Source organism: Rhinolophus hipposideros, assembly GCF_964194185.1.
Source record: "Rhinolophus hipposideros genome assembly, chromosome: X".
In the NCBI taxonomy this organism is placed as follows: domain Eukaryota; kingdom Metazoa; phylum Chordata; class Mammalia; order Chiroptera; family Rhinolophidae; genus Rhinolophus; species Rhinolophus hipposideros.
The window spans coordinates 111,971,109-111,990,839 of record NC_138046.1 but is presented as its reverse complement, the minus strand read 5'-3'; positions in this window follow the sequence as shown (position 1 = coordinate 111,990,839).

Below are 19,731 nucleotides of genomic sequence, written 5' to 3'. Positions count from 1 at the left end.
TTTTCCATTTCCCAGACAAGGCTCGCTGTTAGAAGAGTTGAACTTTATCTCCTCCTCTTCTCCTTTTTATGCTATTGTTGTCATGCAATTTAATAATATATATTAGGTTGGTGCAAAAGTAATTGTGGTTTTTGCGATTGTTTTTAACCTTTTAAACTGCAATTACTTTTGCACCAACCTAATATATTTTAACTCCACAAGAAAATGTTTCTATCATTTTATATAGTATTCAGTACTCATTTAGATTTACTTTCATATTTACATTTTGTTCTTCATTCCTTCCTATATTTTCATTTTTCTCTCAGAGATGATTTTCCTCTTTCTTCCTACCACTCTAGGTGGTATTTCTTGTATTGCAGACCTGCTGGAGATGAATTCTCTGTTTCTGCTGGAAGACATCTTTATTTCACTTACATTTTTGAGGAATATTTTACTGTATGTAGAATTGTAGGTTGGCAGTTACTTTCTTTCAGCACTTTAAAGGTGTCATTTTGATTGCCTTCTGGGTTCTATCACTTCTTTCGAGAAGCCAGCTATAGATCTTAATGTTTTACCTTCATGTATCTTTTTACCTCTGTTTTTAAGGTTTTCTTTTAGTCTTTGATTTTTATAAGTTTTACTGTTATCTGCCTAACTTTGGTTTTCTTTGTGTTCATCTTGCCCGGAATTTACTAAGCTTCTTGAATGTGTGGGTTGGTGCTTTACATCTACTGGGAAAATTTTCAGACTTTATCTTTTCAAATATTGTTTCTGCCCCATTCTATCTTTCCTTTTCTCTGTGACTGTGTTAAGTACTTGATTCCCCTATGTGTCTTATATGCCTTCAAGTATTTTCTATTATTTTCTTCTATCTGTGCTTCAGTCTGTACATTTTTTATTGACCTGTGCTCCAATTTATGAATCCTGTTTTTTTTTTTAAGTATAGTTTTTTTTTAACTTTTAAATGTATTTATTTTAAGTGTGTTTTTCCAGGACCCATCAGCTCCAAGTCAAGTAGTTGTTCCAATCTAGTTGTGGAGGGTGCAGCTCACAGTGGCCCATGCGGGGATCGAACCAGCAACCTTGTTAAGAGCACTGCACTCTAACCAACTGAGCTAACCGGCTGCGCCTTGAATCCTGTTTTTTGCTGTGCTATATCTCTTGTTAAATACATCTGTTTCATTCTTAATTTCAAATATTGTATTTTTCAGGTCTAGAGTTTCTGTTTATTTCCTTCTTAACAGATGTTATTTCTCTGATGATATTTTCCATCTTTTCATCTATTATGTATCTCTCTTTTCTGCTATTTTTCGTGAATATCCTCAAGTATTTCAACGTTTTTGCTTGCTAACTAAAATCTGGGTCATCTGTGAGTATGTATGAATAGTATCCATTTTCCTATTGGATTGGGTTTTTTGCTTCTGGTAGTATTTGATTATATGTCACATATTGTGTATAAAAAAATTTAGAGGGGCTGAATGATGTCATTTTTCTCCAGAGAGGTTTCATCTTTTCCTCTTCTAGGCTGGTGTGTGTGTGTGTGTGTGTGTGTGTGTGTGTGTGAGGGGTCGGATTACCTTAATTTAATCAGGGACAGAAACTCAAGGTTGTGTTACATTTTCTTAAGTGTCTATCTGCCAATGATTTGCTTCATGCTCCTTGGGTATAGTCTGCCAAGGGTTCTAGCTGAGAACCTCAGGTATTCTGTGAGGCTCCTCTACCATTTTTGATCCCAAACTCTTTGTCTCCTCAACCTGGAAAAACTGCTAAGTACAATCCTCTGCTCTTTAGTGGCTTCCTGCCTCCTGTCTTATTCAGCTTCAGAATTCAGCAAAAGTTTTGAAGGAAAAAAGGGTCAAGTGCAAGACTCAGTTCTCTGTTCCTCCCTTCTCATTGGGATCTTAAATCCTCACAGTTCTGATTCTCTGCCCCTTAACATCCTTTCTCTGGGAAAAGCCTGTGTTGCCCGTGGTTAGAATTTCTAGTTACCCTCAGGAAAAAGCAGAGGTGGAATACCAACTCACTCCTCTAGCTTCCTCTTTTTATCATTCTGTTTGTATTAGCAGCACTCTGATTCTTTCAAACAGACCTTCCTTCTTCCCTTTCTCCCTCCCTCCCTCTGTTCCTTTCTCTCGTTTCTCTCTTTTAAATTGTATGTTCTTTTCTCATGTTTCTTGACAAAAACATGATCTGCTGCCAGTTATTCCTTTACACTTGGAAGCCCATTCAAATTAGAAAAAACAAAACAAAAAAACCCAAGATCATAGAAGATAGATATTAAAGGATGTTAACATTCCTTCCATTTACTTATTTGCTTATTCATTTGTTTATTCATATTTGGTGAGACACTAGTGAAATATAGAACAGATACAAAAATGAAAAAGATAAAATTCCTGCCCTCTAGTAGCTCATGTGTGATTATAATTATTAAAATATGAATATCTTGTACTTTATGCCCTGCAGTATTATTTTTAATTTTATTTGTTTTATCTTTCAAAAATAGATTTGTTTATTTTACAAAGAACTAAGTGTTTACTGAGATATAATCAACATATAACATTGTAAGTGTAAGGTATAAATGTAATGATTTGATACATGTAAATATTTTGAAATGATTACCACAAAAGGTTAGTTAATAGCTCCATTACCTCGTGTAATTATTGTATTTTTTATGGTGAGAACATTTAAAATCTCTCAGCAACTTTCACATACACATATTAACTATAGTCACCATGCTGTACATTAGATCCCAGAACTTAGTCATATCTGGAAGTTTGTACCCTGTGACCTACATTTCCCCATTTCCTGTACCTCCTGGACCCTGGCAACAGCCATTCTACCTCTCTCTTTCTATGAGTTTGGCTTTTCTACATTCCACGCATGAGATTATACAGTAGTTGTCTTTCTCTGTCTGACTTATTTCACTTAGCATAATGCCCTTAAGGTTCATCCATGTTGTCCTAAAAGGCAGATTTCCTTCTTTGGATTTGTATACGCAGTAGTTCCCCCCTTATCTGTGGTTTTGCTTTCTGTGGTTTCAGTTACCCACAGTCAACTGAGCTCTGAAAGTATTAAATGGAAAATTCCATAAATACACAATTCATGAGTATTAAATTGCACGCCATTCTGAGTAGCGTGATGAAATCTTGCACTGCCCCGCCCCTTCCTGCCCTGGACATGACTTAATCCTTGTCCCGTCTCTCCACACTGTAGATGCTCCTCCTCAGTAGGCTGAACTTAGTAGCCTTTAGTCTCGGTTCTCAGATCAACTGTCCTGCTTGCTCAGTGCTTGTGTTCAAGCCACCCTTATTTTACTTAATAATGGCACCGAAGTAATTCATATAACTTTTATTAAGTATATTATTATAATTTTTCTATTTTATTATTGTTTATCTCTTACTGTAACAGTCAATTTATAAATTGAACTTCACAGATGTGTATGTATAGGAAAAAACATAATAAGTATAGGGTTCGGTACTATCCACTGTTTCAGGCATCCAATGGGGGTCTTGGAGCATATCCCCCACTGATAAGGGGGGACTGCTGTATATACCACATCTTCTTTATCCATTCATCTGTTGATGGACACTTGGGTTGTTTCCATGTCTTGACTACTGTGAATTATGCTGCAATGAACATGGGGTGCAGATATCTCTTCAAGAGAGTGATTTCTTTTTTTTTTTTGGATATATACCCATTAAACACATTATAAAGGTCATCTCATTTAACTCCCACAACAATCCTGGGGTAAGGAAAAGTATTATCCACATTTTACAGATGAGGAAACTGAGGCACAGAGAAGTTAAAAAGAAAATGCTAAAAGTACTTGGGAGTTCATGCATGGGAGTGAACCTTAATCAAAAAAGCATGGGAATAGGTGGATAAATATCTTAGCTGCCCTGCCATTAGTCAGACAATTGTGAGTCGTGTTCCATACTCAGTCTAGAGGGTTTCCAGTGGGATTGTGCCCCAATTGCCCATAGCAATAGCTAGCTCATTAATGCATCGTTGACTTCTTTCTCTTTCTGCCAGCCTTGGGATCCCCTCCCAAATAAACTGCTCATACCCAAATTCTGGACTCAGGATCTGCTTCTGGGGGATCCCAAACTGATACATCGTACGTTTTCCTTTAAGGAACAACAACAACAAAAATCCTCCAAACAACCACCAGCACCTTCTCAGTTGCTACTTGAACTGGGGCGACTAAGTATTAGTAAGTATTGACTCTATTGGCCTGTAGAGACTTTCTCTTTATGCCTTGACAACCACCTAAACACCTCCCTGCACACGTTAACCTTCCTTTTGACCACTGATTCAAGCTGTTTGTATAAATTTCCTTTTATAACTGTCTAAAAGTCAATTTTGGTACATTTGATCATATTAGCCACCCATTTGATTCACAAAGATGCATGGAAATCTTGGCTTGACCAATCTGTGATCTAGAGATGTTGTTGCCTGGGTAACAGCCTGTGTGGGTGTGGAATTAAGGATAATAGACCTAATGGTACATATGAAAAGAGAACAGATTGCCTGGTAGAAGGAGGTGTATTAGATTTCTCAAACAACTTGAGATGCCATTTAGTTCACTGGAAGAGGCCATTTTCTAGGCAGTTAGAGGAGTAAATGACTCAGTAAGAGATGCTGTTTGACAGTAGGGATTTCTGTGAGGGGATTTTCCATCATCTTATTCCAAGTTCTTTCACTTCAGTAGTCATGGGGGAAGCTATGGTATATATACACACATATATAGGGAAAATACAAATACCTGAGAAAGAAAGATAAACATACCAGTCCCTGCTTGTGTAGGTCATTCTTCCATGCCCCATTGGATGGAAAGGATTTTCTGTACAAAGGCAAATAGATGAAATCTTAATTCTGTCTCTCTGCCCAGGGATAGCATTCGAATCAATATGCTGTGCCTCTAGGAGGAAATAAAGAGCATTTATACTGTGGACTCAGCTAAATGTGTATATATATTAGGATTTGTTGAGCTTTCTGGCCCTGGTGGCACAAAGCAAGCACCATATTGCTTAGTGCTTCACGGCCAGTTCAATATGTGATGTAAGAGGAATCGTCCAGCTACGTTCTACTGCCCAACTTTCTCCTGGCTGTTTCATTCACTTATCTACCTTTAAAGGTGCTGGTGTGACAGCAAGCAACCCACGTGGGGTTCCTTCACACTGAAGTAGCGTGGAACTGGATTTGGGGGAAGATAACTATCTTCCAGAGACTTGTAAGTATCCCTTGAAAACCTAGGTGTTGGTGTTGTAATCTCAAAAAATCATAAGGAGATGGATCCAGGGATTAAAGTTTCAGAGATAGCATCTTTTTCACATATGATAAGGATTTTGATTAGGACTTCAAAGCTTTGATAATGTTATCATCACTCTAGGCTTTTTGTATCTAAAATGATAATGTCTTTCCAACCACAAATGCTCTTCCTTCTCCTGTCTCAGCATTCATGACCTTCTTCATCGCATTCAGCCGCTCCATTAACCTTGCCTAGAGAGGAAACCCTAAACCTTATTTCTGGATTTTCTCTATCTAATTTGCGTGTCATTGCTTCAAGTTCTTAGTACGGTTCATTGCAAAGATTCTTCAGGATAATTACCAGTAAATGTGCTGACATTATAAGGAAATGATACGGTCCAGTTAAAGAAGTTTTCCATTTAGAGAAAAAAATATATGCATGTCATCATTTTGTTTATTTTTAATTACTTGATGAAAATTTTTAATAATGTATCATTTTCCTCTGACTCCTTCACTCGAGAAGTGTGAACGTGGTCTAATGTTGTGGATGATTTAGGATCACCATGAATAGCAATGATTGTGCTGAGTCTTCTGGTCCTGCTGATGTAATCAAGAGGCTTTGAGTCCTTTCATGGCATGCCATTACTATACTTTTTGAATACTATCTTGGGTTTTCCTTTTTAAGTTGCTATGTCTTCTTTCTCCCTATTACCCAGTCAGTGTGTCTGTTTTTATAAATCTCCCCTTCAAACTTACAGCTATTCTTTTCTTTCTTTCTTTCTTTCTTTCTTTCTTTCTTTCTTTCTTTCTTTCTTTCTTTCTTTCTTTCTTTCTTTCTTTCTTTCTTTCTTTCTTTCTTTCTTTCTTTCTCTCTCTCTCTCTCTCTCTCTCTCTCTCTCTCTCTCTCTCTCTCTCCCTCTCTCTCTTTCTTTTTTTCTTTCTTTCTTCTTTCTTTCAGTATGGCAACCAGGTAACTCAGTTTGTTGGAACAGCATATAATGTTAGAACACATAAATTCTGAATAAGGACCTGAGGCTCTTTTCTCATATAGACTAAAATGTATAAGATTTGCACATGAACTTGGCACCATCTATTTCGGTTGCTTAGAATTTTTCCCTTGTAACTTCCTATTTTCTGTGTAGTTGAATTAACTAGATAGGTAATTACAGACAAAAGAATTATGACCATATTCTTTGTGTGCGTGTATGTGTGTGTTTCTGCTTCCCTCAGAAATTATTTACTCTGAATTTAGGGATCATCGTAACTTTTCTTTTTGGTGCTTCGGTAGTTGGCTCTCCATTGCATTTTCCTCTCTCTCAAGCATTAATGCTCACCAAGCCCTCAACGTCTGGCTCACTAATTGTGTTGTTTTTATGTTTTTGATGGGAATTTTAGAGGGTGTCGCTAACTGAGTATTGTATGCTAGGGTGGGCTAACACTTTGCAGACATTTTTTGTTGAGTTTGGCAGACCCACTTGCAAGTAGGAGATGATTGTAATTGACTTTCTGGTTGGGATTTGGGGCCCTATTTGTCTCCAGACCCCAAATACTTTGGCGGGTTTCTTTTGGGCAAAGAACTCCCCAAAAGTCTTAGGAGGCAATTATGACCCTCAAACCCAACCAGAAAATCAATTATAATCGCCCCTACTTGTTCTTATGTGTATCTTTCTACTTTTAAGTTTCTTTGTTTGCTTACGTCAAGTCTATGTCTTTAGAACACTGAAATTTGACATAAAAAGCTTCGGAGTTCTTCTTCAATGAGAATAGTTTATAGATGATGACACAGGAACTCAGAGATTAATGATCCAATCAAGTTCTAACCCCTAGTTAGTCAGTCATGGAGGTGAATCATAACTGGGTCCCCAGATTAGTTCTGTTAACTAGTGTTTTTAGTACTTTTGTCATACTGGCTCTTCCTTGTGAATGTTAAATGTGTGGAGACTGAAGCACACTTGCAAAGTGCAGGCTGGCTTCATTATGATGAGTTCCTCATCAGCTCTGGAATGGTGGGAAGCCCCGTACTCACCACAGAGCAGATTCCTGATTCATCCAGTCAAGGATGGGAAACTTCACAGAAGAGAGGCAGGTGGAGAAAGGAAACCTCAGCAGAGCATCCTTTGATACCTTTGATCCTGAGACAAGGTTTGGTCTTGCTGGCCTGGGAGAGCTTCATTCTGTGCTATGACTGGGTATTTTAGAATTGGCTTATGTGAGTATTCAGAAAGAACTTCCACAGGCAGTGCATGTACACCATTAACTGGAAATACTGACAAGTATCTGGGACCTTCCTGGATCTGGAGTCAAACTCAGGGTCAGCAGACTACGTCTTCACCATGGAGAAAAGAAGATTGCAGGTTCAGGCAGTGTTGTTGGAGGTTAAACACCCAGATTCAAGGGCTGGACTCAGAGTTTGGGTCTCTTAGCTGTCACTCGGATGCTGAGAGACTTCAGGAAAGTTATTTTAACCTCTCAGCACCTCAGTTTCCCCATCTATAAAAAGAGGACAATAATAGTACCTACTCAGAGGGTAGTTAGGGACATTAAATGTATTGATATTTGTGAAGTACTTAAAGCAGTGCAGTGCAGGCATTTGGTATAATATAGGGCAATAAGTGTTAGCTGTTACTATCATGTTTCCTTCTTTACCAGCGTCTCATATCCCTACAGGCTGCACTTAGGGGAAATGCTCATATTTGAATAAATAATTATCTCTGGGAATAGCTGTGTAAATAAAAGTGCAAGTTTTGAAATTTGATAAATGTTTCATTGTAGCTAGGTCTCCAATTTTGTTACTGTACAAATGCATCAATTAAGTGCAATAAATTTATATTTCACTAGAATGGTTATTGAAAAGGTTATGCTGATAAATTTTATATCCCACCTAGCCTTTAGAGGATAAAAAACAAAACCGAACAATTTTATAGTTTATAATTCCCAAAGTACTCTTGCAAATATTATTTGATGCTTATAGAACTTTGCTAAGAAATTATTACTAGCCCCATTTTACAGGTGAGGATTTTTATTTTTTTATTTTTATATTTTAATTTGTTAGTTTCAGGTGTACAAGACAAGGTAATACTTAGACGTTCATCATTTATACAGGTGAGGATTTTTGAGGCTCAGAAAGTTTAAATGAATTATCCCGAAGTGAATTGCCAGCAGGTCTGGACTCAAACCCAGGGTTTTAGTTCTGAAGCCCATAGCAATTTCTCTCATCCATCTACAGATAAACAATTTTCAAAGAATCCTAATATATTTCCTTCAAACTAAAAAGCTGTCTTTCTGTCATAATTCCAAAGATACTTCAGGTTATTGTAATATTCCAACCACTGTTGTGAGCAGTTGTTATTGTGGAACATTGCTGCAGAACAGTTCTGGCTGTTAGACTTTTCTGGTGGTGTGCATGCTGGATAAATGGACGCTTTATCAGAGTGAATGATAATTTGTGAAGAGAAACTAGAAACAAAGCTAATTATTTTATTAGTTAACCATTCTAGTATGTTATGAGGGAGAAATTCTTTTGTAGTGTGTGTGTGTGTGTGTGTGTGTGTGTGTGTGTGTGTGTGTAGTTCTCTTTGTAAATTTGCTGTTAAAACTGATACAGGAGATGAACAACAGAGAGGGTGAAAGAAGAAAAACATGTGTCTGTTTAATGGAAAACTCCAAAGATGGTAAATCTTGTTTCACTTCAGAAATTGTCACCATGAACCCAGTTGCTGTCCCACACCTATAAACAGTCTGCAAGCAGTGGCTTCAAGTTGATGTTTTCAGAATTCCTCCTTGTATGATTACCAGATTAACATAATATGATTTTTGTTTCTATTGCAAGAGAATATGAGTCGTCCTCTCCCTCCCTGTTAGCAATAATGAACTTACTTTATCTTATTTGGGGCTCTTAAAAACGCTTCCCATACCTGTATGCCTTCATATATTATTCCAGAGAGAGAGAAAAATTTAATTTTGATTAGCTGAGCTCTATGAGTCATTCTTTTAACTGGCATCACAAACCATCTCCCCAACAGACTGGCCTTTGCTGGGGGCTCTAAATTTAGAAACTGAATGAGATTGCCTCCGGGTTACATAAGGAAGCAAGGTGGTTATTTTTAGAATGCCATTATACCTAGAGAGCCCTGTGCTGCTATCTGATTTGTTAACCACAGGCTGAAGGAAGACCTGATTACTGATTCTCTTCACACACTGTTCGGGTGCTGCAGCACTCAGGACCAAATGACATTTGCAGTTTTGTTTACTTGCAGTTCCTCATGTTTATGTCGTTTGTGCTATAAACACACTGGAAATCAATTGTGTTCAAACACAATGGCAATATTTTTTATTACCTCCTTTATTTGAGGAAAGCTCCCCTATATGCATTATAATTTTATCTTTCCCTTCTTTCTCTCTTTCTTTAAGAATGGAAGGAAGCATTTGGGCTGCTCCTTTTCCAAGGCTGCTGTCAGCTCTGATGATGGCACGTGTCTATCTAGACCAATGAAGCTTTGTTTGTGTTTTCCTTACCAGGCACTTGTTTTTACTTTCTTTTGCAAGGGGATTACTGCGGCTGATTGGGAAAAATAAAAGAGGCAAGGCAAACATTAGGAGGCACGCTGTCATCCGGGCAGAAAATTAATGGATGCAGTAGTGGCTAGAGAGAGAATCCCAACAGAGACAATGTTTTGCTTGTCAGTGCATCCCCATTGTTTCACAGCCCAGTAGTGAAAGTCAGTATTAGCCCCGTCCGAGTCTTCTAGATTGTATTAGCAATCAACTACATCTACTTCTTTGGAATTCTAATGTGATGATAGTGAATCTCTTTTACTTATTGTGATATTTTTTGTTATTTTTGGAGGAATGGGATGGTTATATGGCTAGTTGCCTAGGAAATCTGTCTAGTTAAGAGTCACATTCCTTTCTGTAATCAGTGTAGGGAGCTGAGGATTTTAGCTGGCGTGTATGTGCAGATCAAGGAAAATGTTGTAAGAAGAAGTGAATGGTGCACACGAATGTGAGGGTGTTCCTAGCAATAAAATTAGAACTGCTAGCTGAAATAGTTCACTGAGACATTGCTCAGACATTAGTATTTTGCACTGGTTTGGGGATGTGAGGAGCTGGATTGTGCAACAGTGACCCAGTTGGTATTCCCAGGCAACTCTGCAAACAGCTGGGACCCAAATCCAGACAGCTTGGTTCCCAAGAGTGTGTGTCTTCTCTGACAAGGTCAGTTTTTCTCATATTTGTTCTAAGATTGAGAGTGAAAGGGCCAGAGTCATTTCTTGGAATGCAAAGCCATGTCCTGGCCCTGCGATGCCTCTCCATGTAGCCAATGGGGGAGGGGAACATTTGTACCCTCTCTTCTCTTAATGACCCTGGCCTTGTAAGTTTCCTTTTCATATGGTGTGCCGTTGTGGAATCTGTTCTAAGTCTTTTAGCACCAGAGGTGAGAACCACCAGTGGACCCACCTGGCACATCAGGTGAAAAGAATTTCTATTGTTCAGCAGGAAAGGGTCCAGTGGGCCTCCCTGGTAATAGGAGATATTCCTCCTGGGGGTGCAGACAAGGTATCTGGAATGCTGGGGAACAGGTTCATTTGGGATGAGGGAAGGCCACTGAATGACATGGTGATCTTGAATCTCTACTGCCCCTGGGAGGGCAGGCTAGGCTACTAGTCCAGGAGTGGCCAGTGGTCCAGTGGCTTTATTGTTCATCTGACATTACTAGCACACGGAGCAGCTGGACGTTTGAAAATCCTGGCATGGTGGACTCACTGTGGGAGCAGAATCCTCCGTGCTGAAGGGTGGTATCAGGTGGAAGAAGCAGCCCACACACCCTCCTTCAAGAGTCTGAAAGTCCTGAGCCGGAAGGTCAGAGGATGGAGAAAAAGGCCTCGTCCCACGATGCAGTCTGGGCAGCTGGGGGCATAGTAAGCATATCACCTAGGATCTGTTTGGAAAAAATCCAGTACAGATAGAAATGGAATATTACCAGGAAAGAAAATCAGGCTCCCTCCAGGCTAGTGCCTCATTCTTGGTTAGAAAAATCGCTAGAAGTTTGAATGCTTGTTTCTATCTGTAAAGCTAAATGGTAAGCAGTAGGAAGGGTTTAACACGGCGCCCTACTCCCACTGCAAAGTGAATAACTAAACTGATTTTTTTTTTGGATATATGTTGTGCCTAGCCTCATATCCTCTTGGTCCACATATATTCCTGGGGTGGCAACCAGCTCTATGCATACACCTTACCTTAACTACTTAGCTGATGAGCTGATCCCAGGCGGCCCTGCAGCCTCTGTGTTCTGAGGGTATGTACAAATCTGAATGGAATTAACCCCCATGGGAAAATGCTTGACTGCTGGGGAATGTCAGTCAGTAGATAAATATTAATCCCTAGGGCAGACAGTTCTGAGGTGTATTCTCCACGGCCTCTCAAGGGATCTCCAGAAGGACTGAGCTCCTATTGCTCACAGTGGTGACAGCTTAATAATGTGCCCTTAGTTGGCTTTCCATCCTCCCTGTTTCACTCTTCCCTATTTCTGTTCTTGGAATCACTTTGCAAAGTAAACTACGTGTATGCAAGCCATGTCATGAGAGCTTTGTATCGTATCGGTTCTGCTTTTGGGGATAACAAAGTTGGCAGAGCAGAACTTTTGAAATTCTGAACCTATTTGGAGAGAGACCATTGTATTGGGAAATTCCTTCTATCTTCGGGTTTCTCAACCTCAGCACTATTGGCATTATAGACCCAATACTTCTTTCTTGTGGGGGAATGACCTGTCCATTGTAGGATGTTGGGCAACATCTCTGGCTTCTACCCACTAAATGCTAATAGCACCTCCAACCCCAGCTGTAACAATCAAAACTGTCTTCAGACACTGCTAAGTGACCCCAAGGGGCAGTTCATCCCCAGGTGAGGATCACTGCTTTAGAGGACCACCCATGCTGCAGGACCAGCGGATTGTCCATGTCTCAGCATGTCTCTCTATGGGATAATGGAGGATGAGGGATTTGTGGCCTCCCTTTTTACTGACCCTGATTGGTAGATTTCTCTTTTTCCCATAAAGCTCCATTCCTTAACTCATACCAGGCAGGAGACATTGTAGAATTCATGCTAACCTCTGTCATATGACTGATGGTGGTTCAGACAGTGGTTTCAACAGCTTGTATTTGAAAAGCAAGGAATTTGATTTTATAAAAATGAGAGTTTTGAACAGACATTAAATCCAAACCCAGATGGTACCCTGGGAGAAGAGAGAATCAGGAGAAAACATGGCCCCGAAAGACCTGTGGAAACAGTAGTCAAATCCACAGAATTCTATAGAAAACAAAATGCAGGAATTTGTTTTGCCCAATTTAGCTTGCTCCCCAGGAAAAGATTTAAAACATGAATACCTAAGGAAAACATTTCTTAGCTCACTTCTTGTGGACCTTTCTTTAATAAGGGCCCACTCTGCTTCTGTTTTGTAATGATAATTCCCCCAGAAGAGTTTCTTACTCCTAAATTCACATTTTCTGCCAAGAAGTCTTTGGGATTCTTGAATTTTTTTTAAGGTTTCTAACGTTTCAGAGATTGTTTCAGACACCATAAAACTCATCCTGTAATGACCCCATTTTCAGTTTAATTCATTATTATCCCATTCATAATAAATGTAGTGATAAACTATTTATCTGTAAGAAGTATAAAACTTGAAATCATTCAAGCAATAACACAGTCTTATTGGAAGTTTAAAAGGCCACAATAACAATCAAAGAATGGAATATTATGTGGTTATTTAAAAAATGAGAAATTTCTCTATATCCTGAAATGGAAAGATCTCCAAGATATTTTATGAAGTTAAAAAAAAAGAATAGTATAGAGCAGTGGGTATAATATGCTATCTTTTGTGTTACAAATGCGAAAATTATAATTCTATATTTCTATTTGCCTAAAGAAATTCTGGAAATATATTTGAGACATTAATAAAAATAATTACTTGTAGGTTTTTAGGGGGTGGGGAACTAGACTAATATGGGACAGGGTGGAGGGAGAATTTTCACTTTATATATGTAAGTATATATATACATAAATATTCAGTCACATGAATGTATACATTTTGGAAAAGTAAATACATATATGTTTATATGTATATAAAATTGAAAGGTACCGTGGTACATTATTGAGCAGAGATGTTTAGGTTCAGAACACTTTAGATTTTCATCTTTACAATCTCCTTTTCTTTGCCTCTTGTTGTTTCTATGAATTTTAGCTTCTTTCAACCCCAAAAGAGAATGTTGTTAGTTTAGCACCTGGTTGTAAGCTCAAATGAGTCTTGTTTAAACCTATGGATGCTTACCTTCCCTCTCTCTATTTGGAGGAGAAAACCCATGACACCAAAAGGTAGCATAAGGGTTTATTCAGACTTTCCTCTGAATTGTAATTAGCTGCTTCCAATCTTTGACATGGAGGAGAGTTGAAAATTCTCAATTAACTGTTATGCAAATGGAAATTTAACTCTCTGCAGTTGCCCCCACCCTCAGGTTATTACCTCTCCAAAGCTCCTTTTATATAAAAGTTTCAGAGCTACTATTGAAGAAAATGTTTGGGTGAGCAGGGGGATATTTACTCCCTTAAAGAACTTTTGTTTCTACCAGTAGCTAGCTCTAACTTAGAGGGCCATGAGTCATATAAGCTATAAAACCATGCTGAGACTCAGATAATGAATTTACCTGGGTTATTGCTTTTCAACACATTCAGCCCAACATTTCTCTTCAGATTGTGTAACGTGTATTAACCAGCTGCTGCCCCAATAATACTGCATAACAAGCAACCCCTAAACTCAGTGGTTTACAACAAGTATCTATTCTCCTGTTCACAGGTCTATAAGTTGATTGTGGTTTGGCTGATTATGGCTGGGTGGCTGTTCTTCAAACTGCAGGTTGGGTGGAGTTGGCTCCAAGTTGTGGATTGGGTTCAGGAGTGTTCCATATATCTCTTTGTGGGGCCCAGGCTGAAGGAACAGTGGCTATTACGGCATGGTCTTCTCATGGATGAATTTTGGAATGAAAGAGCCAAGCCCAATTACACAATCACATTGAAGGCTTTGCTTGTATCCCATCTTCTAACATGCTATTGTTCAAAGTAAGTCACCTGGTGAAGTCCAACATCAAGGGGACAAGGAAGTATAGTGTATGCATAGTGGGTGGGGTGGGGAGAGAAGCAATATTTGCTGAATAATAATCCAAACTATTACAGAAAGTATATTAACTTTCCCTCTAGATTTCAAAGGGAAGAAAGTACTTCCTCTACTCTCCTTGTAAATTTTCTATGTGAATCGAGAATGAAGATTTTTAAGGAGCCATCTTCCATTTTATACTGACCTCCATGATGCCACTTTTGCTCTCTGGAGTAGAGATTTTGATTCTTTACATGCTTGTTTCCTTCTTGTTATATTAGCTCCTCCTCAGTCTATTCTTATAATGTTTTCTGCCTTAGCTTTTTAATTCCTAGCTTATCCATAATATTTTTTCCTTTACTAACCCACCCATTACCTCCTCTTTAAGAAATAATAGACCCAAACTACACCGAACCAGAGTTGTTAACAAAAATCTGATATGTGCTCAGCTATAGTCTAGTGTTGTATTAGATACAGAAAAATGTTCCCATAATTCCTTGCCCTTGGGAGCTCATAATTGAGTTTCTAAATTGGATTAAATATTGAGCTGTGTGATATTGACTTGGTGTGATAGTTCACCAGCAAGAGAATGTGTTCAAGGTAGAGCTAGTTAAGACAAAGTCAGACCTTGATGAATGGGTAGAAGTTTGCATGGAGAGGAAGGAGGGGGAGGACGGGGGCAGGGGGCACTACTGGAAGGTGGAATATAAAAACATAATCAAAGACCTGGAGGCAGGAATGGGCCTGGGCTGCTATATAACCATATTTACATTGTTTAAGGTTTTAGATTTCATATTTAGACATCCATAATAAAAAATGAAGAGAAACAGAAGCAGGCAAGGCCGTGGTCTGGATATTGAACATGACGTTGATGATGGATATGACTTTCTTGTCCATTTCCTAACTGGCATTGTGTTGACCACCAGACAGGGAAGCCTGCACCAGAGCAGCCCTCAATCACACAAGCCTCTGGTGACAACATCCAAACCACTTATGCTTCACTGGCCAGGACCGAGCAATCATCTTTGGGTCCTAGACCCCTGAGCTCTTAGGTTCCCTAGACCAAGGACTGTGCTGCCCCTTGGGGACTATGACCACGCAAGGACTGGGCGTCTTTCTTTTTTTCTAAAGCCTCCTTGTAGGTAAAAAATACATTCTTTACAAGGTAAGTAATGTCTTGTCAGGTAGACCTTTACTGAAGAGACACTTTAGGGTTATAAGCAGGGGACAAAAATACCATTATTGGGGTTAAGGCTTAGACATACTGACAAAGATTCTTTGCTTGACCAAACTTTAGTCAGGTTCCTGAGTCTTCTCCTAGGCCCATCTGGGCACTTCCTTGTAAAATCCAGTTTTAGCAGGAACGTTTCTAAGTCAGTTTAGCAAGAGTCCCCTGTCCTCTATATCTGTTCGCCCTCAATGTCGAATCAGGTTCCTCATCCTCCACTATTTCCCAGATGATGTCTGATCATCCTGGACTGTCTTCGGCAAAGAATCCTCTAGGTCAGTTCAGAGAGAATCCTTTTTACCCCTGTTGTTTCTTTCCTCTTAGTAATATGTTATCTGCTGACCCTCTCCCTGCTCATTGGCTATAAATTTCCAGTTGTCCGTGCTGTATTTGGAATTGAGCCTGTTCTATACCAAGGTCTCTTTCCTTTATTACAACAGTCCTGAATAAAATCTATTTTACCACTTTAACTACTGTCCAGCTCTGGTTTGTCCTTTTTTGTTTTTCTAGCCATGTGACCTGGAGGAGGTCAATTCAGCTTTTTGGGACTTAGTATCATCATCTATCTGTAAAACGAGGGGACTTGTGGTATGTCGGTGGTTTTCATCTCTGGCTGTACATTGGAATTACTTGGAGAGCTTTAAAAACCTCCCACTGCCCAGACCCCACCCAGATCAATTCAATCAGTCTCTGGGGATAGGATCTGGGAGATCAGTACTGAAAACAAAACAAAACAAAACAAAACAAAACAATAATAACAGTGGATTTTAATGGGGAGCCATTATTTTGAATGCTTAAAAGCTCTACTACTTTTAAAGTTCCACAACTGCATAGGATAACTGTAATTATAGTAATAGATAACTGTTATTGTTATTGGTGAACATCCAGTGAATGTGTATTATATGATGCTGCTAAACATTTTGCATGCATTGTTCCCTGTCTCACAACAGCCCAAAGAAGTACTAGTTTTATCCCATTTTTCAGATGAAGAAACTGAGTCATAGAGCAGTTCATGTTATTTCTTCCAAGATTACATTGCCAGAAAGTGAAGGCGTTGGGTTCAAATCTGGAATGGAAGTCACTTGACTCAAAATCTTTGACTATTTGGCCAAATCTAAATAAAAATTACAAAATAATGTAATGGATAGATATTTTACATCCATCCAAATATCCAATTTTGGATATTTTACATCCAAAATTACAATTAACGAGATGGATATTTTGTAGTGGAGGGGGGCATGTGTGGTGAGTGAAGTGCTAAGTCTGGTTGGAAGGGTATGGTAAGGTCAACTTTGCTTCTTTCCCCAGACTCATGTCCAATATTTTGAGTGCTTTTTAGGTGGAGCTATTAATTTATTCTTGAAGTGTCCTTTGGATGGTAAGTTCCTGCTGTGCCATATTTTACTTAAAAGAACAGGTAAAAGACTCAGCATGGAATATGAGACAGATGGCCTCTGCCGAGGGACATTTCTACTTATGAAGCGGGCTTGCCAATTTCCAAGGCTCTGATGTGCTTATAATCCACACTCTCTTCTCTTGGCGTGGCTTCCCAGCCCATCTCTTAGTGCCTGCATATGTAAAGCAGGGCCTATCAGGGGAAAATTGCAGGTAGAAGAACTCCACTGCCTCTGATGGTCATTAAAACATGGTCATTGACCAAATCTTTTAATGCACAGAGCTCTTCGGTTGGCTTACAAACACACTTTTGAGAGGATTAGCTGCAAAGCATGTTTAATGGAGGGCAAATCACTCTTTCTCAAGCACCACAAATGGGATGCAAGTTTTACAAACTGGAACGCTTTCCTGAGAGGAAATGCCTCTCATACTATGCCACAGAGGTTGTTCATTGTCATTCAACATCCGAAATGCCACAGTGCATACATTTGCACACTTTAGTTCTTGTTTAGCAGATTTCTGAAGAAACAAAGTGGTCGGGAGAAAACACTGTAAATTAAGCTGTCAAGTCCATGTGTTTAGCTCAATGTGAATATGCATATACTCCATCATTAAAAGCTGAGGGTTGCTCTCCACCACTGGAGGAGGCATTTTCTGTTAGTTTGTAACTTTGTTTTTTTCTTATCCAGAATTTGCTTTTTTAACTTCAACACACTTTTCCTGAAATTTTAAGGATTCTGTGACCAGCTTGCTTGCATTTGTTCATTCGTTTTATTCATGCATCCATTTATTCTGTTAAAAACAAGACACTGGGCCCAAAAGAGATTTGCTTATGCTAAGCCCCCTGTCACCAACCCTTAACTGAATTATAGTTTTGGCTCTCTCAGAAATGGGATCTAAAAACCAGTCAATCCGGAATGGCCTTATCAGCACTTGTGAAGTAATCTGCCTGGTAGACCCCTGCCATGCCCTAAAGGAAAGTGATCTTGCAATAACCAACCCACTTTTTTGCCTAGCATAACTTCCTTGTTCCTGTTCCCTTCTTCCTGTAGAAGCCTTTCATTTTGGACAGCTCCTCAGAGCTCCTTTCTATCTGCTAGATTGGGTGCTGCCCAATTCGAATTGATTTTTTTTCTAAATCTCTTAAACCTTTTCGTGTGCCTCCATTTACCTTTTAACAATTCATTTATTGATCCTGTCAACAAATAGTACCAGTTGGGTGCTGATGCATGGTTTTGTCTGGGACAACAGTTTTCCTGAAGCTTGGATAGTATTTTCTGCCTAAATTCCCTCCGAAAGATGAATAACTGCATTTTCTACACTATAATTATCAAATGTGCATCTGTTTGTGAGACTTGTATTATGAAAGATATAGCATTTTAAAAGGCTATTTAATTGTAGCTTATAAAGTTAGTCAGCCTAAGTTGAAACACTTCCTTTGTTCACCATTTGATAACTATGATAATGTCTGGTCTTCCTCTCTCTTAACTTTTACATCTTTAGAAGGGGAAACCTTTTGCTCCTTTTTCTCATCTGCTTGCTGTGGTGTTGAACTCCCTGAGCGCCTTCTGACTTTACAGCTCTGTGACTTTGCTTTGATTTCAAGTCTTCACAGCTTCTTCATTCACAACAGGACTGCAGCTTCTTTCTCAGCCTCTGTTTCCATCAGCTGCCAGAGGACGAGTTCTGTGGGGGGGGGGGCAGCAAGGGGACAGAATGACACAGCATCTCCTCTCAATTTCCTTTCCTTGCATTTATTTCTCTCTCTCCTCCCTTTCTCTCTCCTCCCACCTTTTCTCCTCGTTTCCTCTTTCTCCATCCCTCCTAGCCCCCCTTCCTTCTTGTTTACTTTTCCACAAGCCAGGGGAATAAAAAGAAGAAAAAAAAATCTTTACCTGGGTGCTTTAGATGGATAGAGTAATTTTCTCATTCCCACCCACACTCCTTTCTCTTTCCTTCTCTAAAGGAATAAATGACTTTATTCCTTTTAACTCGCCCACCCCAATCCCTTTCCATCTTGATTTACTTGTTGGGTGGAAGCAGTGGAGCTGGATACAACCTCACTTACAGATAATAATTTTGGTAGTCCTAGCAAGAGATTGCCTACACCAAAATTAACCAACAACTACAATGATAGAGTTACTCAGAAGCAGTTTTTTTTACAGACCTACTATCATTCCCACAGAGCAAAACACCTTACTAACATTTAAACATTGTCTTAAAGCGAGATTTCAACTGTTTGCCTTACACTCATTATCAATGTTAGGATGAGTAGTATTGCTGAATTTCTGGGGTACTATCCACAAGCTGCAACTAGCTCCTCTTGAGAGCAAACATATGTCTTGACAGGGTGGTAAAGAGGAAAGCTAGGAGGACTGCTTAAAAATTACCAGTGGGGAGTTTTAGCTCAGTCAGTCCAACAGCTACTCGTATATTGATACCATTTGTTCATTTGCTCATCATGAAAATATCTCTAACCAATCTGGCTTTATAATGCATGATTTAATAAGTTGGTACTTGAAATAAAATATCCATGGTTGTAAACAGTGTTTTGACTGTTGACTAAATTTTAACGTACCTGATATTGAAGTCTTATTTAATGGTTTAAATTACAGATATATTTTTAATTCAAAGTGACACATTTTAAAATGTGAAATATCCTACATCAGCAAATTTTAAAGTCCTTGTAAAGTTGAAAACATTACAATTAAATTTGAATAATCATCTTAGACTTTGT